Source organism: Sapajus apella, unplaced genomic scaffold (assembly GCF_009761245.1).
Source record: "Sapajus apella isolate SASKATOON/1434 unplaced genomic scaffold, GSC_monkey_1.0 scaffold48, whole genome shotgun sequence".
NCBI lineage: Eukaryota > Metazoa > Chordata > Mammalia > Primates > Cebidae > Sapajus > Sapajus apella.
The window spans coordinates 5,595,691-5,619,771 of record NW_022436988.1 but is presented as its reverse complement, the minus strand read 5'-3'; the positions used below and the strand labels follow the sequence as shown (position 1 = coordinate 5,619,771).

General features: G+C 57.3%; 1 protein-coding gene across 5 annotated transcripts in view; it reads left to right on the top strand.

Annotated features, from left to right (window-relative positions):
* SEPTIN9 (septin 9) overlaps positions 1-24,081 on the top strand; it is a 208,151-nt gene that overhangs the window by 81,510 nt on the left and 102,560 nt on the right. The window contains exon 1 of one of the 5 annotated variants that reach the window (XM_032241534.1): positions 1,076-1,658. The exons of the other annotated variants lie outside the window; for them this stretch is intronic. The gene's annotated coding sequence lies outside the window, so the exon portion shown is untranslated. Of the gene's footprint in view, positions 1-1,075; positions 1,659-24,081 lie in introns of those variants that run through there. 5 annotated transcript variants of the gene reach the window in all.

Here is a 24,081-nt window from a genome sequence, read left to right as displayed (position 1 = left end):
ATGCTTGCCAGAAGGAGGGGTGGTCTAGATCTGCAGAGTTGGGATGGCTCACCGTCCGCCCGCCACACCCCCTCATCTGGACATCGTGGGCACATGCTCATACTGGGGTCTCCGTCTCCCTACATCCACTGTGTTCTGTTGAGCCTCTTGCAGGCCCCAAGTGGACATGGCCTCCCTGCCCCTGCCTCTTTGCAACTCTTCCCTGTGACTGCTCCTCCAGGGGCCTCCCTTATCCCGAGTGTCCAAGTGGCACCACTTAGCCGGTCTGACCACTTTCCTGTAAGCGCTTGTGGCGAGAAGCCTGTGTTCTGCCTCTGCGGACCTCTCCTCCTACCTGCAGGATGGAGCTCTGCTCTCAGTCCCTAACTGAAAGTGTTGGGCTGCTGGTGGGATTCTGGGGAAGAGCTCTCAGGGCTCAGTGGGAGCCCTGTGGGGGAGGGGAGGCCAGGGTTTGGGGCTGTGTTGGTTGTACAGCTGTCACCATTTGCACCATGGAGGTTGTCAGTGCCCCTGCCCTGGGTCTCTGTGTGTAACTCCACCCTCGCCCCATGTGCCTCCATCTGGAGCCGCTTCTGTGGCTGCTTCCCCAGCCAGTTTCATGACCCTGTAATTTAGTCCAAGACAATGGGCTCATTGAGACCGTCCTGGTGTAACGGTTGGCAATCCTTTGGCTCTGGAGGAAGATTTCTCAGTCTTGAGGAGGGGGGGGCTTCGATCTGCTGGTTCCCTGTGCGTGTCAGTCTCCCCCTTGTGTGCCCTGAATGGTTTCACTGGGGATTCTGATCTTAGAGCTATAGGTGGCTGGAGTGGATGTGTGTGAGAGTGTGTGAGACTGTGTGTGTGAGAGTGTGTGAGTGTGTGAGAGAGTGTGTGCATGAGAGTGTGTGTGTGTTTGTGTGTATGTGAGTGTGTGTGACTGTGTGTGTGTGTGTGCATGAGAGTGTGCGTGTGTGCGCGTGTGTGTTTGTGTGTATGTGAAAGTGTGTGACACTGTGTGAAAGTGTGTGTGAGTGTGTGAGTGTGTGCATGAGAGTGTGTGCGCGTGTCTGTGTGTGAGTGCATGTGAGAGTGTGTGTGTGCATGAGTGTGCATGTGCATGGGGGCTGACCTGGGGTATGGAAGGGTGACCCTCCCTGAAGCCCGAGGAACCTGGAATGTAGCTGATGGGTGTGGGCGTGTATATGGGAGATGGGCGACCTTGGGTTGACAGACAGACGTGGGGAAGGGGTAATTGGAGGAGGTGGAGGAGAGAGTGTCATTCAGCCCAGCGAGGGGTGATGCGAACTGGCAGCTTCCAAAACAGAGTAGAGAAAGGTCAGCACTAGCTAGTGGGGGAGAAGTTAGTATGGAGGAGGCGGACCTTGAGAGAGAGTAGGAACTGGATTGCAAGAGGAAGGAGGAGAGCCTTCTGGCTAGCGGCAGCCGGCAGCAGTGGGGGAGGCCGGAATGAGCTGGCTGGAGAGAGGGCTGGGACATAAGGAGGGGCCCGCCTGTGAAGATCAGATGGACCAGGCTGCGGAGGGCCAGGCGTGCCCACCAGGAGTGTAGCCGGTCCACGGGAGGCATCTGGAGTAGCTGGGAATGGGCACGGCAGCGGTGCCGTGGGAGCACAGGTCTCCTTCCCCGAACAGCTCACCTGGTGTCTCGGTTCCTGCAAGGTAGGCCGAAAGGGTGGGAAGGAAACTGGCGGCTCCTTGCAGCGCTGGGATGGTGGCCCCATGGTTCCTGAGGCCAGCGGATGTGGGTGCCTGTCACCATGTGGGTTGCTGAGGGGCGGAGACTCCAGGGGCCACCCCCAAAGCAGGGCGAGCTCTGAGCCATGGCATCTCTGGGGGCAGTTTTCAAATTGAGCAGACATCTAGGCCTGGAATCCTGCAATGGAGGCCACAGGCCCTGATCAGGGTGTCTTGGGAGGTTTAGAACTGGTGGCAGTAAGCAGGGCAGAGGGCAAGTGACCTGGCCTGGGGAAGGGGGTAGGTGCCCAGGCTGGCACAGCACACCCACAAGGAGCAGGTAGAAGGGAAGCCATCTGTGGGCACGTGTGCACACTCGGAGTTAAAATTCTGCCAGTGCCCCATGTCCTGGGCACGTCCACCCCCTCCCTAGGGAGCACCTTTCCCTTCCCTCCTGTCTCCTTCACCCAGGGCCTTCCCCATCCCTCCTGTCTTGGGGACAGAGGGTGCCGTGGCTTTATGCTCCATCACTGGTGAGCTGCATGGGCATTCAGTCCTTCGGCTGTTCTGGCCCGGACCTTCAGGCTCAGGGTTCCCAGGAACCGAGAGGGGATCAGTGTTTTCCACAGACTCAAACTTCCCACATCCCGCCTTTGCTCCCCTTTCAGGACAGGTCTTGGGGCTTCAGGGTTTTAGGGCTCTGTGAAGGCCCCCCATGTAGGGGCAAGGAGAATGCTTTATATTTTGCCGATGAGATTTTTGGAGTCTTGTTTTCTACTTTTCCACGGCACAAACGGGCCTCCAGGCGGCTGCGGCACCCGCCACTGCCCTGCAATGGGGTGACAAGAGGGGTGACCCCTTCCTCTGTCTCCCTTCTGATTGGTGGAGGCACGGGGCTGGCAGACGGCATGTACTTTCTCGAATTCAGGCCAAATCTGTTATCGCAAACACGATTACAACTCCGGTCTTTGTGTAACAAAAGCCATTCCAAGTGCCAGCTGTTGGCCTGCTTTGCTCCGAGGTGTTTGCTGTAACCAGATTTGCACGCCGAGAAGGAATCCAAAAGTCCTTGGTATTTGTTGAAACAATCTGGCCCAGGACCCACATGCTCAGACCCTAGAGCTGTGTGGCATCTGAACTTCTCCCAAGCCCCCACTGTTGCCCGGGGAGGACCCTCAGAGCTGTGTCCTGGAGGCAGAGCAGGCCGTGGGAGGGGCTCCAGGGTGGGAAGGACCACGTGAACGGTGCCTGCTTGTCTGAGAGTCCCGACACCTCCGGGATGTGGGTGCTGGCGCTGGCTGAATTCAGGTGTCTCTTTCCTTCTAGAGAAAAAGGCCTTGTTGCTTGGTAATAGGTGCAGACCTGCCCCTAATTAATGCCAGTCGGCCTCTTGCGTAATGAATCCTGCCTTTCAGCTAAGACTCAAGGCCTCCTGTGAATATTGCTTCCCTGTAGTTCGAGCCTTTGTGGTGGGAGGCAGGAGCCATGGGGGGAGGGGCAGGCCTCTTACACGGATCCCACAGCCACTGGCAACACTGACTTGATGCTCTTTAAGTTCAGAGCCCAGGGCCAGACAGACCCACTGTCCCGACTTCGAGCAGGTTCATTTAGAGGAGGGCGGGCACAGCACCCAGGCAGCAGACGCACTGTGACCAGCCTTGCAGCTGGGCTGGGAGCTGCCTGGGCTGGATGTCCAGGAGGGGCAGGTGGAGGTAAACACCAGGACATCCCTGTGGTGACAGGGTGGCCACAGGCTGGAAATGCTTTCTGCGGGCTGTGGCTGTCTGGGAAGGTTTTGAATGGACAGAATTTGCATCCAGAGGGACAGTGCTTTAGATGAGTGATGGGTATGACAGCTTAGGGATGCCTAGGCTGACCTCACTCTGCTGTTGGAAAGCCGGGCAGCTTAGGTTTCTTCAGTGTCTTTACCTGTTTCCCGCCTGTAAAGTGGGGTTAGAAACAGCTCTCTTCGAGGGGTGCTGGGGGACTCAGTGAGATGCAGCCGTGGCACCAAGCACAGGTCCTGCCTCCTAGGGGTGTAGTGGGTGCCTCAGCTGGTGTGGCATCTGGGTGGGGGGAAAGGGGGCGTTTGCAAAGGACAGGTGGGTTTGGATGCTTAAAGATACAGGTCTGGGGGATGGGCGGTCTCAGGCAAGGGCCTGTCTGATGCCACGGTGTGAAAGAGGCCGGACAATGTGGTCACCACTAATTATGGAAAGCACGGCAGACACCAGTGCCCATAGGGCCCGCATGGGGTCCCTCTGAGTCCAACAGATACCCAGGCCTTCGGTGCACCTGTGGGACCCTCCTTCTGCCTGCCTGGCTGACACTCTGTCTGGAGGCTGGGGTCATGTGGACTTCAGGTTCCTCTTACAGGGAGGTTATCCTGGACTTCCCTGCCACCCTTTACCCCCACCTCCACTGGATTGTCACAGATGGGTGGACCATGAGCCCATCTGCAGGGCCAAGTGCTGACAGTGACGCGAGCACTTGCTGGATGACTGGACCGTGAAGATAGCGGGAGCGCTGGCAGCCCGCTTTCGGCTCTGCAGGCCAGCCTTGCCCCGAAAAGCGGTTGTGGCAGGGCGTGTGTGGCAGGGAGGGATGCCCACTGCCCTGAACATTCTCGTCCAGCAGGCCTCTGCAAGGGCCCAGTCGAGTGTGGTGCAGAGCTGGGCCGGCAGCTGGGACACTCTCGTCTTGTCCAGTGATGAGACCCAGGGCTGATGGGCCAAAGTTGGGTGCTGCTTGCCCAGCCTGTGGACCTATCCTCGGAGAATCCCCACACCCCCACACTGGGCCTCGGGTGTCAGCAGGTTGGGGAGGGTGGTGCGTGCCTGGAAAAACAAATCCACCCGAGCCGGAGCCCCCAGGGGTCAGTATCAGGCGCAGTCAGCACAGCGCCTGCTACACGGTGGCCGCCTGCTCGTCAGCTGTCTTGGTGGTGGAAAGCGTGTGTGCTGGCCACACATGATGGCCGTCACCAGGGAGGTGCAAACGTGTAGATTGTGCACTTGTCCTGTAGGAGCCAGGGTCAGCCTGGTGACTTGTGGCCTCTGCCTGCCCGTCGGGAGAGAGGTGCTGTTCCCTGATATCTGGGTGCCAGGGGACCAGCAGGGTCTCCTCCTTTTCCCACCTCCCGTTTCTTGCATACCCAGGCATCAGGGGAGGTCAAACTCAGGATAAGGCTTGGCCACCAGGTTCAGGGCGTCACTGTTGCCATCTCTTCCCTTTGCCTGCCAGCCAAATGCCCCTCCCTCACCATGCCAGGGATGGGGCTCGTCTGTTCCTCTAGGCTGCAACTCCAGGCGATTCCACCACCCCAGCCCCCATCTTTTTTTTGATTCATCCCAGAAACCCAGCCAAAAACCAAGTTCCTGTGCTCTCTCCCTTGACAAAACCGCTGAGGAAAAATGGTCAAACACTGGCTTTCTTTCCAAAGCTCTCTTGGTTTTTCCCAAATTTGGAGGCTCTGAGTTGCTTATGAGACCAAAGGGTCCGGAACTCTCTGGAACACAGTCACAGAAGTGGGAGGATTTGTCATCTGTCCAGCCAAACAGACCCACCATTTGGCCCCTAGACACCCCCAGGCGCCTGGGGGCATTTCTGGGCTCAGGCTGTTTAATTTGGTCTACACAGCCTGAGGCTCCGTTTAGACTGCTCCAGCAGACATTCTAGAGACTTCAAGTTTGTTGTCGTTTTTAAAAGTCCAGCCAATGCCCAGAAATGTAGACAGAGGGACAAGAAGAGGGCATTGATGTCAGCCGGGAGCATAAACAGTGAGGCACCCCTCCTGCCTCCCGCCCCCACCTCCTTACCCTGTGCCCGCCCCCGCTGCTCCTGCAACTGGGTCTCCAGGGATTCCCGTGGCCGTGGGGGAGGCGAGAAATCGGGGCTCAGACTCTACTTGGCTTCTTGTATTCTTTTGTTTCTTCTTGTCCATCTTTTTCCCCTGAAATTCCTGAATCTCCCCCTACAGACTTTGGGGTTCCATCTCCCCTGGCATCTGGGCCAACTGGGGAAGCCATCATTTGTCCAATATCCAGAAAATCAAGGGGGCTGGCCTCAAACACATCACAGTGCTCTGCTCCCCACATGGCATCGAGTTTCCTGTGTCCCCAGAGCCCCGCTCCTCTGCCTTAGACGTGGGCAGTGAAGCGTTGCGGACGCTCAGAGCAGCTTTCCTGGGAGAGTCTCCCCCAGCCTTCCCATCCACCTGCTTCCTCTCCCCTCCCCCTAACTCTGGCCATTGGAGGGGTCATCTGGACGCAGGTTGCTTCTGGGTGTCAAGATGGGGGGCAGTTACCCCACATCCCCTTGTCTTCAAAGGGCACCCTCAGAGGCTCAGGTCTTGGGGGGTGGCGGAAGGCTGGGGTGGGGGGTAGGCGGTTGTCTCGTGCCACCTGGGTCTTAGGTAGAGTCTGAATGGGCAGGTCGCGGCCGCTGGCTTTTCCGTCTCTTCCCTTCCACAGCGCTGCCCTTCTGAGGGGTTGGAGCTCTCAGGAGCCCTTCATAGCCTGAGGCGGGTCTTTTCTGATTCTGAGCCTGGTTTCGAAGCCTCTAACCTGTTGCCAGGGGCATGAAGGGCATTCCTGGCTGTCTCCGCCTACAGACTTTGCAGGCAACAGCAGCTCCCTGGGGCAGGGCCTGGGGGTCCTGGTACCTCCTTCGGGACCCCTTGGGCATGGGGGAGGGAGCCACCTGGGCCACAGGTAGACCCCTTCCTATCTCCCCGAGGTTCTGGATGGACCCATCTCATCTTTTTGGCGGGAAGAGAGCAATCCCAGGTGTGGGGAGTGTGGCCTGGGCGGAGACACCTAGCCTCTCAACCCCTAGGCGGGGCCTGGAAGATGGAGATGGCTCCACTTCTGCCAGCTCAGCAGCCAGTGGCTGGTGGATTTCCATGCGGTCCGGCAGGATCTCCTTCCGTCCCCACCCCACCCCATGTACAGGAAGCTGGTTCCAAGCAGGGACCCTTGGCCCTGCTTTCCACATGGGTGGGCAGTTTCCCTGCAAGGGGCAGGCCAGGCACCTGCTCTGTGTCCCCTGGAGACCGATATTATCTGCAGTAAGAGTATACATGTCTTCCTGGCTCCAAACCAGGCGTGGAGGGGCGGCCCCCTCCTCTGTCCTCTGCCTCTTGCCCCTCTTTAGAGGTCAGGGAATGGAGGGCTCTGTACGTTTGCTGGGGTTGGGTTTTTTCCTTTGGTTTAAAATGAAGGCCTGGAATCCCTGGCACAGACTGCCCAGTGAGGGGTGCTCCTTGGTAGCCACATGAGGAGCGTTACTGCTAAATGTCCTGCCAGGCCAGGAGCGTCGCTGGGAGTGGGAGAGGCACTGTTTATCCAACAGCTGTCCATGGGTACCCCAAGGGCCAGCTCTGTTCTAGGCACTGGGGATCTAGGCATGGACTCAGGAGAAGGAGCAGAACAGGAGGACTTCCTGGAGGAAGGCCTCCTAGCCAGAGACTGGGGTAGGAGTTTGCCAGGCAGGTTTCCAGGCAGGTGATGCTGGCCAGCTTTTCTTTTCTTTTCTTCTTTTTTTTTATGTATGAGAGGTTGTTTAATGTTGCCCAGGCTGGCCCTGAATGCCTGACCTCGCCTCCTCAGGCACCAGACAGCTGACCTGAGCCACTGCGGCTCCCTCTTTTATTTTCTTTTCTTCTATTTTTTGAGACAGAGTTTCACTCTTGTTGCCCAGGCTGTGCAGTGGCCCGACCTTGGCTCACTGCAACCTCGGTCTCCCAGGTTCAAGTGCTTCTCCTGCCTCAGCCTCCTGAGTAGCTGGGACTACAGGTGACCACCACCATGCCCAGCTAATTTTTTAAATTTTTAGTAGAGGCAGGGTTTCATTCCATTGGCCAGGCTGGTCTCGAACTCCTGACCTCAGGTGATCCACCCACCTTGGCCTCCTGAAGTGCTGGGATTACAGGTGTGAGCCACCATGCTTGGCCTTCTCTAGCCATTTCTGCAGACTCATAGTGTGTGTGTAAGACTCTGTATGCTCGTGCCTGGCACAGCTGCCCTCGGTGCTGCGGTGGGAGGTGGGGGAGAGGGCTGTTGGTGCCAGCACAGGTCATGGCGTGAGACAGGCTCCCCCATCCAAGTGGAGTGCACCGCAGCATCGGAGGGGCCCTGCTGCCCATGAGATCCAGGCTTTGCATCTGTCCTCCTCCCCAGGAGGCCTGGAGGGCTGGGAGGGACCTGGGTGGTGATATAACCCAGGTGGGGAAGAGGCACTATGGGAAGGGCAGAGGGGGCTGCAGGTTTGTAGCAGCGAGCTTTAAACCCTCAGCCTCCACCAGAAACCTCAGATAGGGCTGCTTTGCTTTTTTTCTAAACTACAAAAGAAACCCTTGGCTGTCTGGGCCCCTTGGGGGCGGGTGGGGGAGGAGAGCCTTCATTCGCACCTTTGCAGGCCCAGTGCAGTGCAGAGGGAGGAGAGTGGAGGCAGACGCAGGTTCCCCCAGCCCCCTGCCCTGCCTGGTTGCTGCTCCCAGGGACGGCTGGGGTGGGGGGCACAGAACGGAGACCCCGGTGCGGGAGGAACTCTTCCCCCAGCCCTGGCTGTGGCCGTAGCAAGGCCAGGCTGGGACGACCTCACTCAAATATTTACACCTCTCCTAATGTTTAAATGATGAAGCAGGCTCCTGCACACAGCTGCCCTGGAGCCAGCTGTCCTGGCCCTGCCCTCCTTCTCTCCCTCCCTCCCTCCCTCCCTCCCTCCTTCCTTCCCTCTCCCCCTCCCCCCTCCCTCCTTCTTACATTCTTTGTCTCTGACCCAAGTCCAGGCCCTTCCAGCTGTTCCCCCATTCCCCACAGGCACCTCCTCTGACCAAGCTTCTCCTTGTTATTTTTCATAACCATTTCCTTTTATTGAGCACCTCCTAGGTGCCAGGCCCTGGGCTGGTACTTCGTATACAAGGTCTCTTTTAATCCCCCCCTAGAGCCCAACAAGATAGATTGGGCTGCTGAGGCCCCAGCACTGGAAGACTGGCCTGGGTCCTTCCCGTCCTACACCTGCATCTATCCGTCACTCCCTGCTGCAGAGACCTGTTCCCTGGCCCCTGCCTGAGCGTATTGGAAATCTCAGTCTACTAGTCCTTGGAGAGTGGGGATGGTTGGGGGTCCTGGCCCTGTGGTCCTTCAGGGCTGCCTTCTGCCTCAGTTCAGCCTGGCTGCTCTCCCACTCAGTGACTGTGTTTGCGAAACCAGAATAACAGTGCTACCTGGCAGGGCGGCTGGGCGGCGTGGGAGTGGGAGCCTGGAGAGGCCGAGGGTGGTGCCAGCGTTGTGGGGATCTCCAAGGGAAGCTCTCCCAGGCCCAGGAGTGTGGAGTCAGAGAGTGTGATGGCCCAGCATGCCGGCTCACGTCCGGCCTTACCCTTGTCCACACAGCAATGTAGGGGAGTCAGCCTCTCAGTGCCTCAGTTTCCCATCTGTGAAATGGGGACAAGAGTAAAGCTCTGTCTTTGTGTATGGTAAGCACTCATATACACTGACTGCTGCAGAAGCAACACAGTGAACCCTTCTTAGGCGTCTGCTACATGCCAGGCAGGGTGCCAGGTCCTAGTGGAAAGGGGACAATGATGGGCTAGCTGGCTCCTGACCTCGAGGGCTGTGGAGCCAGGAGGAAGGCGCCGGCTGCCCTGGCTGTGACCCGGAGTGGGGCGATTCTTGAAGAGGCTGGCTGGGGGCTGCCTCCCTCTCCTGCCTGTGTTCCAGGGCAGGGTGTTAAACTGGGTTTTATCGTGGATTTCCAAGGCCCTGCCTGTGGGACCTTGGGCAGGTTTTGGGACCTTGTGATCACATTCCCCTCGTCTTTCAGGTCTTTGTCCTCAGCGGTGCCTGGCATGCAGTGGCTTCTGCATGTCCTTCAGTGTGTGACCGACCCTGGAGCCGAGGCTTGGCAGCTGAGGCTGGATGTTGTCCTTGGTTAACTTGTCCTGGGAAGGTGGGGGCAGGGTGGGGCTGTGAGCTGGCAACTCCAGGTCCCCAGCAGCCTCCGGTTGGAGGCTTTCCTCTGTAAGATTCTCTAGGGGAGGGATGAGGAGTTGGGGGAGAGGAGGCTTGTGAGTCTTCTGGAGGCAGAGGTCCACAGCTGCAGCTCCCCAGAAACACTCCGCAGTGCCCAGGCTCACCTGGCCCTCCTGAGCCAGAACCACTGAGAGTTGGGGACCAGCAATCCAGTTTTTAGTAAGATCCAGACATGATTCTTCTGAACAGTCAGAGCTGAGAATGACATAACTGGAATTAGGACGTTAGAACTATGGAGGAAACGAGAGAACGGGCCCAAAATGTGTAGGAACCTCAGCCACATAGCGCCACATGGAGAAAAGCACCCAGCATTGTCACTGTATGAACCTGTTTCAAACACACACACACACACACACACACACACACACGACCTCAGCCACATAGTGCCACATGGAGAAAAGCACCCAGCATCGTCACTGTATGAACCTGCTTTACACACACACATACACACACACACACACACACGCATACACACACATACATACACACAACACACACACATACACCTACATACACACAACACACACATATGCACACACAGACACATACCTCAGTACAGAGTAGAAAGATATTTGTCAGAATATTGATGGAGGTTACCCGGGCTGTGGATTTCTAGATTTTTCCCTTTGTTTTTCTGCATTTTGCAAATTTTCTGCCTGTGCCTAAATTCCTTTGATAGGAAAAAAGCAATAGATGTTGTTTTTTAAAGTTCATGGTGGCTCACGTCCGTAATCCCAGCACTCTGGGAGACTGAGGCAGGAGGAATCCTTAAGCCCAGGAGTTTGAGACCAGCCTGGGCAACATAGGGAGACCCACCCTCTTAAGAATAAAAATAAAAATAAGTGACAGTTCACTGTCAAAAAGAAAAACACATCACCCAACCTAATCTCCCAACTGGGCTTGAGAGACGAGGAAGCAGAGGCCGGAAATCGACCCATTCCCTGGTCCCTGGTCACTGGCAGTGCGGGCACAGGGGCGTGGGGCTTGTTCCCTCGTGCTGCAGGTCGCTGGCAGTGCGGTCACAGGGGCGTGGGGCTGGCTCCCTTGTGCTGCAGGTCTGAGGTACCAGGTGAGCTCTGCTTTGCCCGAAGGTCCAGGTGGCTGGGCGCCATCTCTGCCGGCACTGTGGCTTCTGCATTTTTGGCCACAAGGAATGTGGGCCAGAGGCAGGGTCCTTGATCTCTGCCCAGGAGGGTGAAGTGGGCTGGTCCTCCTTGTCCCTGCTCCAGGGCCCCTGCGGCTGTGCCTTTGGATATTGCTGCCCGAGTTAGTGTGTGGAACTGGGACAGACCTCACCATGGCCCTTGTGGGGTCATTCTGTGTCCGGGCTGGAAGAGAGCTTTCAGTCCAGCCCTTCCTGTTCCTCACCAGGAAACTGAGGCCAGAGAGGTCATCTGCCTGGCCTGGGGTGGGGTGTAGATGGCACTTGTGACTCCTGCATGCCACACCCAGACAGCCCCTCAGCTGTGGGCTTCCCATGCAAGCAGTCATGCTGGGGACGACTTGGCTGAAGCCTGCGATTTAATTAAGAGAAGAATGAGTCCTCCTGCACCCTGTGCCCCTCACACTCTCTCCTGTCCCCACCTCCTCCTGCAGAGGCGTCTCGTGCTGGGGGGTGCGTGTCCCTGCTGCTGCAGTGGGGCCTGGGCAGTTCCTGGGCAGTGGATGGCTTGGCTGTCTTTCTGCTCAGTGTCCCCTGCAGCCCACGCTGTCCGGGAAGGGCCAGGAAGCGCTTAGCCACTGGGAATCCGGGAGGTGCTGATTGGCAGGCCTGGCTCCCGTGGCCCACAGGCAGGTCAGAGGTTACAGAGCTGAGCTGGGCTGAATTGGCAGCTTGGGGCAGTGGGGGTGGGGGCTGCTGGCTCAGCCCTGGGCCTCTCTGGCACCAGGGTTTGGAGTTTACTGTAAACAACTCTTTCAGTTTTTCCTTCTCTCATAGGCCACCAGCAGAACTGAGGGGCCCTCTGAGGGAGATGTGACCTGGGAGGGGTAGTTGTCTGTCCACCTGACCCTTTTGGACAGGTGACCACAGGCTTCCTGCCCCGGGGGCTGGGGGAGTGGTGAGGAGGCCTTTCTGCCTTCCCCACTTGGAAAGTACGGGCAGAAGGAAGACACCTTACAGGGACACGTTTCAGCCTGTTACCCTCTGGCTGTGCAGGGGGCACAGTACCAGCCCTGCCCACAGGAGGGGTCAGTTCTCTCTGGGATTTTAGCTTCAGCCTTCAGTGAAGGGTAGATGAGCAGTCGGAGGCCCAGGGGATTCATATAACGAGAGAGAAGAATAAATTGCCCACCGCCTAGAAGCTGTGACCAGGCAGGCACTGGAAGTTAAACAGAAGAGCGGGACACACAAGTCACCTGAAAGTCATGGGGTTGGTGTGGTTAGCCAGAGAGGGCTGGGAAGCCTCCGGTACCAGGCTTAGCAGGGGAGGAAGCCCCCGTGCCAATTTCCTGGGGTTGCCGCAACAAAGCCCCACGAGCTGGGGGCTTAAAAGGGTTCTGGTGGCCAGAAGTTCAAAACCAAGGTGTTGACCAGGCTGATCCTTTGGGGGCTCTGAGGGAGGCCCTGGCCCAGGCCTCTCTCCTAGCTTTTGTGGCTCCAGATGCTCCCGGGCATGCATATGCGTCCCGCCACTCCCTGCTGCGTGTTCACATGGCCTTTGCTCTGTGTCTCTGTGTCTTGTAAGGACGCTTTTCATTGCATTGAAAGCCCACCCTAAACTCAGGGCGCTCCCGTCTTGGGATCCTTGACTGCACCTGCAGAGACCCTATTTCAACCCTGCCACAATCACAGGGGTCACTATTCAGTCCACTGCAGCATCTGACGTTAGGGGGAGCGGAATGTTCTAGGCTTGGGGTGAGTGGAGGGAGCGGGGGTGGGGAGCAGGAAGCCGGGCTCGGAGGCCCCATGGGTCTCCTCTGTCTGAAGAGGGCGTGGTGAGGTTCTCATCTCTGGTCTTCTGAATGGCAGCTGCCTCTGAGGAGACCCTTTCCCCTGGACCTGCCCCTCTAGAAACCCCCACTTGGGTCCAGGTCCCAAGGTGGATGGTCAGAAGTGTCTGTCTCTGCCACTCTTGATGGACGAGTGTGGAACAGGAGTAGGAGCGGAACATTTGTCATTTCTGTGGACAGATTCCAGAGGCTCGTGCGTCTGCCGGTGGGGAAGCTGCACAATGAAGCCTGACCACCCCACCCAGCCCTCACTTCACCAACCCTGTTCCCAAAGGCAGGTGGTGTTCCCTGGACTTCTCAGCAGCGGCCCCTATGCTGTAGCCCGCTCTTGTAGGCCACTCTGGTCGCATCACCCACTCCTCCTTGGGCTCCGGCCCCCCACAAGGCTTCTGGGCTGAAGTATGGGGCCCCCTGGCTGTGTATGGCTCTTGGGGTATACCAGGGGTCCACCCAGGGGCCCGTCCTGCCCACTAGGTTTCCAGGTAGCTTTTCGAGAACTGGCTCGGCTTCATGGAGTTTCCCAAGCATGTCGACTCAGAGCAACAGGGGCCCTGGCCGAGTCTGAGAGACGTCTCAGTCCTGCCCTGGGCTGTTTGGAGCAGCCGGACAGCCCGTCTTCTGGAGCTGCTACCCCTCTCCAATTACCTTCTGGAGTCTTCTGCATCCAGCTGTGGCCTCTTCCATACAAAAGACCCATCTCCTCCTCTTATCTGTGACTCTTGTTCTTTGCCAGCCTCTTCGCGTCTTTGAGGATGGAGACCAGGTCCCCCTCACCCTCAGGTCCAACAGAACCTAAACTAGGTGGCTCTGTGTAGGTTCCCGGGGGGGCTCTGTGGCCATGGTGGCTCTGCCCTCACCTCCAGCCCAGCTTGGGGCACTTTGGGTCATGTCATTGAGTGCTGGTCCCCCAAACCTCTCCCCTGGCTCTGCAGGCCCCGGGAGCAGCTGGCTCCTGGTACAGCTATGACCGGAGCCTGAACTCTGCTCCCTGGGGTCACTGTCCCCTGTAATTAGGCTGCAGCTCATATTGGCCCGGGGAAGAGGCCATCTGCTGCCCGCCCTGGGGCCACAACACAGAGACCCTGTGATTAATGGCGGCTCCACCTGGGCCCACTGGCCCCTGGTGTTACACTTTTTTTTTTTTTGCATTTTTTAAGTGCTTGTAACAACCCTAATGGACAGTGTGACAGGAGGGAGGGGTGGCTTCTCTGCCCAGGCAGATCAGGAATGCCCACTGCCTGTGTGTGCAGTGACGGGTCTGGAAACAGACAGGGAAGCTTGCCCAGAGGTTCCCAGAGGCTGGACTCTCACACTGAGGCCACCTGTGCCTGGCAGCCCAGTCCGGTGCCACTGAGCAGACACTGACCGAAACGTCCCTCAGGGTCTCCAGGACTGGCACGGGTCCCCAGCAGAGAGTCCCATCCATGGGAAGGGAGCCCTGGGCAGCCTTCCCTCTGCTCCCCACTCTCCTCACAGGGGGCTGGGATGCATTTCTAAGAGCATTGGGGAGCCTGGGGTCTGGGAAAGGAGCGTCCGGGGAAGTGTCTGGTGTTGCTGGAGGGTGGGGAGTGGAGGGGAAGGAGGGGCACGTGGTGGGCTGAGGAGGTGGCCGGGGACCCTTTGGTGGGATGAGGAGACTTGGAGTCAGCATCACATTTCCGTCTCCTGAATTGAGGACGAGAGAGATGTCCCGGCCGGGTGTCTAGGACCGCTTAAAGGATGTGGGTGATGAGGAAAGCCTCGTTTTCGAGGACTCCATCCTTAACGTTTGAGGACCTCAGAGCGGCAGCCTGTGGTGTTTTGAAGTCAGTCACCTCCCAGAGCCTCCCTCCTGCCTTTAGTGACTGCCATTTATCAGGGAGTCTCTGACCCTAGGAGACCTGAAAGGTCATCTGATCCCCCTCCTACTCCCAGGCAGGCCACACCTAGACCCTCCCACACAGATCCGACCTCCTCACGCTTCTGCAGACTTTCACCAGGGAGGGAGGGAGGGTGGGCAGCCTCTCACCCAGCGCCCTGGCGGCCCCACCCCAGCCAGGAAATTCTTCCTCTTTATCTGCCTCACATCTCTTCCCCTGCGACTTCAGCCCGTTTCCCCACAATCTGCTCCTAGTGGAGCAGCCAACAGCTGGTTTAAAACCCAGGGGTTGGGGGGGCGGGGCAGAGAGGTGGGGAGCTCCGGAACAGCGCATCACGTCTGTGTGTGCCGGATGTGCTCCCATTCCCGTCACTCTGATTTAGTAAAGAGAAAAGGAAGTCCAGCAACTTAGTGCGACTTTAAAGTCTGTCGGGAATGACCCTGCGGCTGCCGGAACCAGGGGCACGGGGTGGATGGCGGGAGCAGGCGCAGTGCAGAGGGGCCTTCGTCCCAGGGCAGTTGCCCCTGCCCTTTTGGAGCCTGGGCTGTCTTCCAAGAAGAGGCCCGGAGGCCCCGTGAGCAGTGGCCTCCTCTGGAGCCTTTAACCAGGGTTCTGGTTCTGCTCTGCATAAAGAGAGTTGGCTTGAAGCAGAAGAAGCTGCTACGTGGCTGTCCCAGGTGCCTGTCACCGCTGTGCGGTGGCTCCCTGACCCTGGGTGTGGCTACTAAGACCCTTCTCTGGTGGGGTGCAATTGTGGCCCCAGGGAGGGCGACCATATAACTTACTGTCCCTTGGGGGACACTTGGGAGTGAAAAGGACCCTTGAATGACTACAGCGGGACAACAGATGTGTGCTGGGGTCGTCCCAGGAGGGCTGGACGCATGGGTCCCTTGAGCCAGAGGAGACACAGAGGAAAGCTGTGCCATGATGGGACCGAGTAGAAGAAGGGCTGGCCGAGGCTGGGGCAACGCGCTTACCAGCTCTGAAGGGCCTGTGTGAGCCGGGGCCTGACGAGCGGGGCTGGGGCGAGGCTGCTTCCTGCCTGGCTGGTCCAGCTCCAGGGCACCCACATTCCCTTCTCAGAACCGGTGAGCCAGCGGCTAGAAGGGGCTTCAGGATTGACAGTTCACTCAGGGAATTGAACAGAAGGGCCAGAGTGGCACAGCGGGTCCAAGGCCGCCTCCCCTCCCTTTTCTGTGTTCTGTTCCTGGGATCTATGTCTTGGGATTGCTCTAACAGAGTGCCACATCCTGGAGGCTTACACACACAGCTTCCGGCAGCTCCTGGAGATCCCCGCGTTCCTTGGCCTGCAGACGCGTCACTACCACTGATCTCTGGCCCCAGTGTCCATGTGGCTTTCTACCTCTGTCCGTTTGTCTTTCTCCTTTTCTATCTCTTATAAGGATGCTCGCCATTGGATTTAGGGCCCACTAAATTCAGGATGATCTCACCTTGAGATCCTTACCTAATTACGTCGGTAAAGATCCGTTTTCCAAATGAGATCATGTTTGCAGGTTCCAGGAGTTAGGACTTAAGACATATCGTTCTGAGGGACACTGTTGAACTCAGCACATTTGGTAAACCCAGAGTTGGTGCCAGAGTCCCTGCAGACACCAGAGCAGACTCTGGAAGTCCCTTGTAAAGGAATCCCGTAGGACTTCTTTTCTTTTCTGCGGGGGATGAGACTGTGTAGCTGGCCTAGGGAAAGCGGCTGGTTCAGCTGGTGCTGGCTTGCCAGGTTGTTAGAGAGCTTTATCCAGGGAGAAACTGACATCATGAAGCTGGGGGTAAGAGCAGCTGTGGAATCCTAAGGGCTGGCTGCTGAGGTCAGCTGCCTATCCCTTTGTGTTCCATCTTGCAGGGACCAGGGCTGCCAGCACTCCATTTCTGGAAGGAATGCTGTGGGCCGATGTGCCCCACAGGCAGGGTGGAGGGTCCCTTTGCAGCCAGTGAGCTGCTCTTCCTGTAGCGTGCAGAGGGAAGGAGGGGGCTTGTTTATTTCTCTTGGCCTCAGCAGAAAATCCAACCACAGGCTCTGGCACAAGGCTGCCCTGCTCATTCTCACATCCTCATTGCAGAGACAGCCAGGCCTCCTGGGTGGGGCTGTGATGAGCAGGAAGGACCCCCGGAGTGCCTGGAGCGCCTGTGACTTCTCAGGTCCAGGGTTGCCAGAGACAGAGAGAAAGAAGCCTCCTTCTTACACTCAAGCAAAGACAGTCATCAGAATCTATCAGATGGGGAGCGGTCACCTCACGGTCACCGAGTGGCCTCCTTCCTGTGGCACTTCCCTGGGTGCTGCCCCCCCGGTGAATTTGTAGTTTTCAGGGATACTGTTGACACTCCCTGTACCTCCATCCAGGGGTTGGTGGAAATGGTTCAGCCTTTTCCTCTTTGTTAAAGGCACAGGTCAGACCCTTGGTAAGACTGGGCATTGAAAGGTTGGCCTGCATCCACTTGGAGAGCCAGGGAGCAGGAGCCGTGTGGATGATACCCCCCAGGCCTCAGTCATTGGCCACGTGTGCAGATAAGCCTGGGCAGTCAGCAATGCTTGGCCACCAGGCTGGCCTCCTGCAGAATGGGCCAGCACCGGAGGCGGGTCTTAGCTGCTATCGCGGTGGCCTGGCCTGGCCTTGGGAAGGCAGAGGGTGAGGGGACTGGGAAAGGGATTGATCTGGGGTGATGGCACCCCTGTTCTTCCCTCCCAGACGCTCAGCAGGTTTGAAATATCTGGCTGCAGCCCTCTAAAGAGGGAGTGAGTACCTCCTCCGCTTTCATGTGGACTTTGCCTTCTGTCCATGTTGTCCTTGTTCCTAAACAAACGTGGCTCTCTGTGGGGCACCCGGGGGCCGGCCTCCACTGACAGTGCTGTTTCCTGGCTTCCCTCTGCAGGCTCCGCTCAGCTTCACTGTGCCTATTTTTAAGCCCTTCCCTTTAGACTGTTCTGCTTCCTGAGAACACTCCCCTCCCATCACCCCGACTGTGCCCTCCTGCCTGTCCCTCCTCCACTGAGCAGCCCAGACCAGAGCTGGGGCTAATTTTGTCCCTCCAGAAGCAGATCCTGAGACAGAGATTTCAGTGGGAGATGTCTGAATGTGGGAATGGGCCAGGCAGGGAATCCAGTCAATGAAGGCTGTATCATCAGCTCATTGTGACCACAGGTGGCTACTCAGCCCCCATAGCGGGCAGCACTGGGAGACGGCAGACCATGCCCCCAGCCTTGTCCCACCTGGGTTGGGGAAGGGAGCTGGGGTATTGATACTTCCGTTCTTGGCCAAAGACTGCACTGTTCACTCCTTCCAGCTTTCTGAGGGCTTGGGTTCTAGGTAGCCACCAGGAAAGGCTCTGGGCTGAGACATAGAAATCGGCTATGTGAAGTCAGCGGGTATGATTGCAGCAAGGCCCGGACAGCCTTGGCCAACAGCAAGATGGCCACACATGTCAGCATGCGTACCCACCACGGGGTGCCCACTCAGGAGATGGTAATTACGCTAGCAAGAATCATCCTTGCCACGTGCTGTGCCTGCCCCGGGGCACCTTATTACCCCATCACCTCCCACAGCAGGTGACACGTGAGGATGCTGAGGCTCAGGGTAGACCCTGGTTATGTCACTCTCCTGTTTGTGTCTCCTGCTCTCAGCCCTGAAATAAAGAGCACAGTCCCTGTGCAGGCCCGTATGTCGGCTCTAGCCCGGGGGTGGTCCTTAAGCTCCTCCAAGGCACACCAGGCCTTTGGCCTCCTCCCCCGAGTGCTGGATAAACAGGAGGGGAAGGAGCCCTCGCAGCTGGACCCCACTCTGCTAGTGCCATGGCCCTGCCCAACTCCACACCCCACCCCGCACGGATCAGGGACCTGTACCAAGGTCCAGCATCACAGGAGAGTGAAGACAAGGAGAGTGACCACAGGGTGTGTGCTGCGGGACTCGCTCTGTAGGTCCTAAGCGTTGTGGGTAGTTACCCGCCAGGTGGGGTTTTCCTGTGGCTTTTTCCTGCAGCCTCAGGGTAGTGTACACTGTCTGGGTTCCCTGGGCCCTGACCCTGGCTCCCAGGTAGCCAGGGTCAGAACCTGTGTTGCTGCTGCTCGGAGGAGACCCAGTCTGACCGGGGCTGGCGTTCCTGGAGCCTGAGCTTGGAATTCCACCCTGCCCTGGGCGGAGGCCCCGTTGTCCTGTCCTGCGAGAGCGGAGCTGCACATGAGTTTGTTCCGACCTTGGGTTCTAGCATTTCTTTGCATGACACTGTCCCAGGCTGCAGCAGGGCTTTGTGGCTCGCGTGGTGTCCCCTCCCCAGACTGAGGCCTGGTATGTGCACCAGGAAGTGCTTGATCTGGTTTCAGGAGCTGGGAGCAGTTTGCCCAGCAGCCTGCGGTCAGAGCAGGGGCCTTAACAATGGCCCCTTGTGCGGCACATTCCTCTCTAAACAGGCCCAGATCCCGGCCGCTCCTGCTTCGACCCCCCGTGGGCCTGGAGGGGAAGGTCTGCATCTGGAGGGAGGCCCGCTGTCGCCTGTTTTTGTGTAGCGGCTGAGACCATAGGTGCTTGTGGACAGAAGCCCGGTGCCCATCCTGGGCTGTGAGATGTTTTTCGGGAGGTGGGGATGGGGATGGGCTGGCCTGCAGTTATCCACACCCACCAGCTTGTTGGCATCAAGGTCTGTGTGTAGCTTTTTAAACATTTTTTTTTCCAAGATGGAGTCTTGCCATGTTGCCCGGGCTGGTCTCAAACTCCTGGCTCAAGCCATCCTCCTGCCTCAGCTTCCCAGAGTGCCTGGATTACAGGTGTGAGCCACGGTGGCCAGCCAGTGCCGTGGGTGTTTTTTAAGAACAATATCGATTATTTTATTCCCTGAGAATGCTAGGTGACCCACATGTAGTGTAAGCATCTCAGAACGCAGGAAATTGTAACGAGGAACACCCACGGCCATTCATTCCTTCCAGAGATCGTTATTCTCTGTGCGGGTGTGAGTGTGTGTGTGTGTGCATGCAAACTGCACATGTGTGGATGAAATGGAATTAGGACTGTCGCATACATCTTGTGTCCTGCTATTTTTACTGAATATCCTCAGCATTTCTCATCTTCAGAAATGTGATTTTGATGATGGTGCAGGCCTTTGACATCTGGGTTTAGAAAATCTGAGGAAACGCGGATTGTTTCCAGGGTTTGTGAGTTTAATGCTGATGGAAATGTCCTCGTACATAAATCTTTCTGTACTTCTGATTTGTTCCCTGGGATAGATTCCCAGAAGCGGGTCACAGCACACGAACGGGCTTCAGGCTTTTGGAGCAAGTTGAGCTCGGCGGGGACTGGAGAAAGGACCAAGGGAGGCTTTTGGGAGCTCGCAGGGTGGGGGCCTGGCTTTGGGGAACTTGAATTCACAGATGTAGGAGATGGCTGACAAAGGGAGGAACCTCCGGCCCTCTGGGGGGTGACACTGTTTTACTTTCCAGTGGCAGCATGGGGACCCTCCCGACATGACCTGGCCCCACATCTTTCTGATACTCTGCACAGTCCACAGTTCTGATGCTCAGCTGGGAGCCTCTTTTTTTTTTTTTTTTTGACGGAGTTTCGCTCTGTTGCCCAGGCTGGAGTGCAATGGCATGATTTCGACTCACTGCAACCTCCGCCTCCCAGGTTCAGGCGATTCTCCTGCCTCCGCCTTCCAAGTAGCTGGGATTACAGGCATGCGTCACCACGCCTGGCTATTCTGTATTGTTTTAATAGAGACGGGGCTTCTCCATTTGGTCAGGCTGGTCTTGAACTCCTGACCTCAGGTGATCGCCTGCCTAGGCCTCCTGAAGTGCTGAGATTATAGGCGGGAGCCACTGTGCCCAGCAGCTGGGAGCCTCTTGTATGTCCTTTGGTTGCATTAGCTCCTTGTAGACAGAGGAGGAAGCTGTCTGAGCTCCTTCCGCTGCGTGGGTCCTGTGAAAACCACTCCTCTGCCTAGTTGGTCCCATGGATCTGTGCAGTCACATAGGGGTCTAAAATCTGCAAAGTGACAAGCTCAAGAACACTCTGGCTTCTATGGGTGAATACAGACTCCCCTTGGGTGCCTCTCCCTCCATAGGGAAGGCAGAGATGAATAAACTGACAAGGACCCGCCCCCACACAGGTTATACCGGTTTCCTGTGAGGGTGGTGGCAGGGGGCTTCCAAGGAGGTCTGGACATTGGGAAGATTGGGGGGACTGTGTATGCGAGTGCAGGACCCAGGGTGTATTTTTAGGACTCTGATGGGGGAGGAGATGCTGGGGGACCCTGGTGACAGGCATCTCTTAATGTTTCCCAGCTGGGTGCTACTCACAATGTCCTCCGTGGGGAGGCAGTTGCCCATGAGGCGTCCCTGGCAGGGATGATCTTGTTTCACTGCCAAGTATCCCAGCAATGAAACAAGAATCTAGAGTGATGCGATTCCTCCGATGACTCCTCCAACCATCTGGGGTTTTGTGCGACTCCAAGAAGGGCAGAGGAGGCAGCGCTTGCTCCTCTGGGCTCCTGGTGCGGCCACGTGTCCGCTGGCCCACAGTGGGCCATTTGTTGAGTGTGTTTGTGGTGGGATTGGGGCTGGGCTGGAGAGCAGGTGCCCACATCGGTGAGACTGCCACGGCGCAGCCCAGGGGTTCCTCTTCCCCGGGGCCTCCTTGTGAGTGGCCTGGGGCCACCGGAACAAATTACTGGAAACTAAGTGACCCAACCACAAAGATTGATTTGTTCACGGTTCTGGAGCCAGAAGTTTGAAATCCAGATATTGGCAGGGCCACGTCCCTCCGACAGCTCGAGGGGAGGACCCTTCCTTGCCGCCTCCAGCCTCCATGGGCCCAGGCACTCCTCGGCTTGGCCAGCATCTCTGCAGTCTCGGCCCTGTCATCACCATGTCTCCCTGTGTCCTGAGTCCTGCTCTGCCTTTCCCCCATAAGCACACCGAGCACTGGATTTAGAGCCCATCCAGAATCCAGGAAAGTGTCATTCCGAGATCCTTAATCAGGTCTGCAAAGACCCTTTTTCCAAATAAGGTCACATTCCTTGGTTCTTGGGGTTAGGTCTTGGACATGTCTCGATGGGGGTCACTAGTCAACCCTCTGCAGAACCTCGGAGGAAAGTGAAGCTTCGCAGGCTGAAATGGGGGTGAAGGTCTAGTGCTTCCTTCCTCCCTGGGGGCTTCCTCAGGGCTTGTGCCTGTCCTGCCATCCAGCCTTTTTTTTTTTTTTTTTTTTTTTTTAAACGATGTCTTGCTTTGTTGCCCAGGCTGGTGTGCTGCGGCATGATCTGGGCTCACTGCAACCTCCGCCCCCCTAGTTTAAGCGATCCTCCCTGCCTCAGCCTCCTGAGTAGCTAGGATTACAGGCTCCTGTCCCCATGCCTGGCCAACTTTTTGTATCTGTAATAGAGACGGTTTCACTACGTTGGCCATGCTGGTCTCAAACTCTTGACTTCAGGGGATCCGTCTGCCTTGGCCTTCCACAGTGCTGGGATTACAGGTGTGAGGCACCGCGACCTGGCCTTCAGTACGTTTTGGTTGTCTTTGTTTTGTTTTGAGACAGGGCCTCACTCTGTCATCCGGGCTGGAGTGCGGTGGTGTGATCATGGCTCACTGTAGCCCTGACCTCCTGGCCTCAAGTGATTCTCCTGCCTCAGCCTCTCAAGTAGCTGGGTTATAGGCATGTGCCACCACCTAATTTTTGTATTGTTTATTAGAGCTGGGGTTTTGCCATGTTGCCCAGGCTGGTCTTGAACCCCTGGGCTCAAGCGATCCGCCCACCTTGGCCTCCCAAAGTGTTGGGGTTACAGGCATGAGCCACCACGCCCAGCCTGGTAGGTTTCCTAGAAGCAGCTGAGGCCTGGTGGAAGGGCTGGTGTCATGGAGCAGAGGATGTTCAGCTCTGCTCCAGGGGCCCAGACACACCCCCTGCAGCCAATCTCAACAGTCATGCCGTGGCCAGGATGACGTGGGAGAGGTGGTGTGGACTGTGTGGGAGGGAAGGAAGGGCCCTGGAAAGGGGCCGGAGCAGGCTTGGCTTTGAGGAGGATTCACAAGAGGAGGAGGAGGTGGTGGCGGTGGCGTGCTTGTTTGGCAGGATGGCATGAGCCAGGGTGAGCACCTCTTCATTTAGATGTCACCTTCTTGACATGCCAGCTGGGACATGGTTTCCTTGGGGAAGATGGACACCCCCGGAATGGGGTGTCTCCTTTTCTCACTGTTCTCCTAGTGCACAGATGTATTCTCTCACAGTTCTGGAGGCTGAGATCTCCTGGCTGTTATCTAGAAAAGCCCACCTTTGAGCAGCGCCGTCCTGATGGTAGGGTGGCCGCTGTCCCTGCTCTCTCAGCATTTACTTATGGCTAGTGGGCACAGGGGTGGTGCTGGGCAGAAATACCCAGATGGATCGTAGAAGCTGGACGGTAAGCACAGGGGCCAGCTGGTGAGGAGGGAGGGGCCCATCCACAAAAAGATTCCAACCACTGAAAGAGAGGAGAGGCCGGCTGCGGACTGGCACACGTGAGCATTTTGTGCAGATGGCCAGTGTGGTGAGGTGTGAGCCACGCAGACAGCTGGGGGAAGGAGGAGTGCTCTGGGGAGGGGCCAGCTTTGGTTCTAGAATGATCCACATGTGCATGCGGGCCTGGCTGGAATACATCACTGCATCCGCACTGTGGACTCAATCGTGAGCTCATACCAGGGAGGGCTCTGCTTTGGTGCAGGGTCTTACATTATGAGTCGGCCACTGGGGGATGACTCCAAGGGGATTCCGCAAGGAGGGGCTTCACCCAGTCTCCCAGGGAGGGTCTTTTGTTTTCTTGGTTCGGACCTGGGAAAAGGCCTTCTCCTGTCTAGTTTCTGTTCTTCAACTTGGCCACACGGAAGCGTGCCGAGGACACCTGGAAGCCGGCCCCTGCTCTACAGCGCCCGCAGGACAGAGGCGCGCCCTGTGGGGACAGTTTGGACAGTGCTTAGGAGGTAGGGGGCAGACCAGAGGACCACAGGAGGCCCTGGGAACCACATGAGGCCCCAGGCATTGAGCTCTGCACTTTCTGGCATCAGCCCGGTGTACAGTCTGGCTGTGTCTACCCCATGCGTCACTCTCCCCATCCTTACCGGGGGTAGTAATATTCTTTACATCCCAGGTTTAAGTGGGTGTAGATGTGATGAGCTTGGTAAGCCCTTCTCATTACACTCAGTTCTGGGCATTGAACAGACTTCCTGGCCAGTGAAAGCGGGCATTCAGCCTTTCCTCGGGGTCCTGGGGCTTCTGTAGAATCGGAACAGAGCCAGCAGTTTGCATGGAGGGTGCAGGGGGGCGGAGTGGCGCAACTTCAGGAGCCCACACCTGGCATGCCTCTGACTCCAGGGCTCAGGATCCTGCTGCCCTGAGCCCACATGATCAGCCAGAGGTCGCTGGCTGGACCCAGAGGCGAAGGCAGCCTGTGGATTTGATTTTGTTTGGCCCCACGGTGTTTTATTTTATTTTTGTTTTTAGTTTTTGGAGACAGAGTCTCACTCTGCAGGCTGAGCGCGGTGGTGCAGTCTCAGCTCCGTGCAACCTCTGCCTCCCGGGTTCAAATGATTTT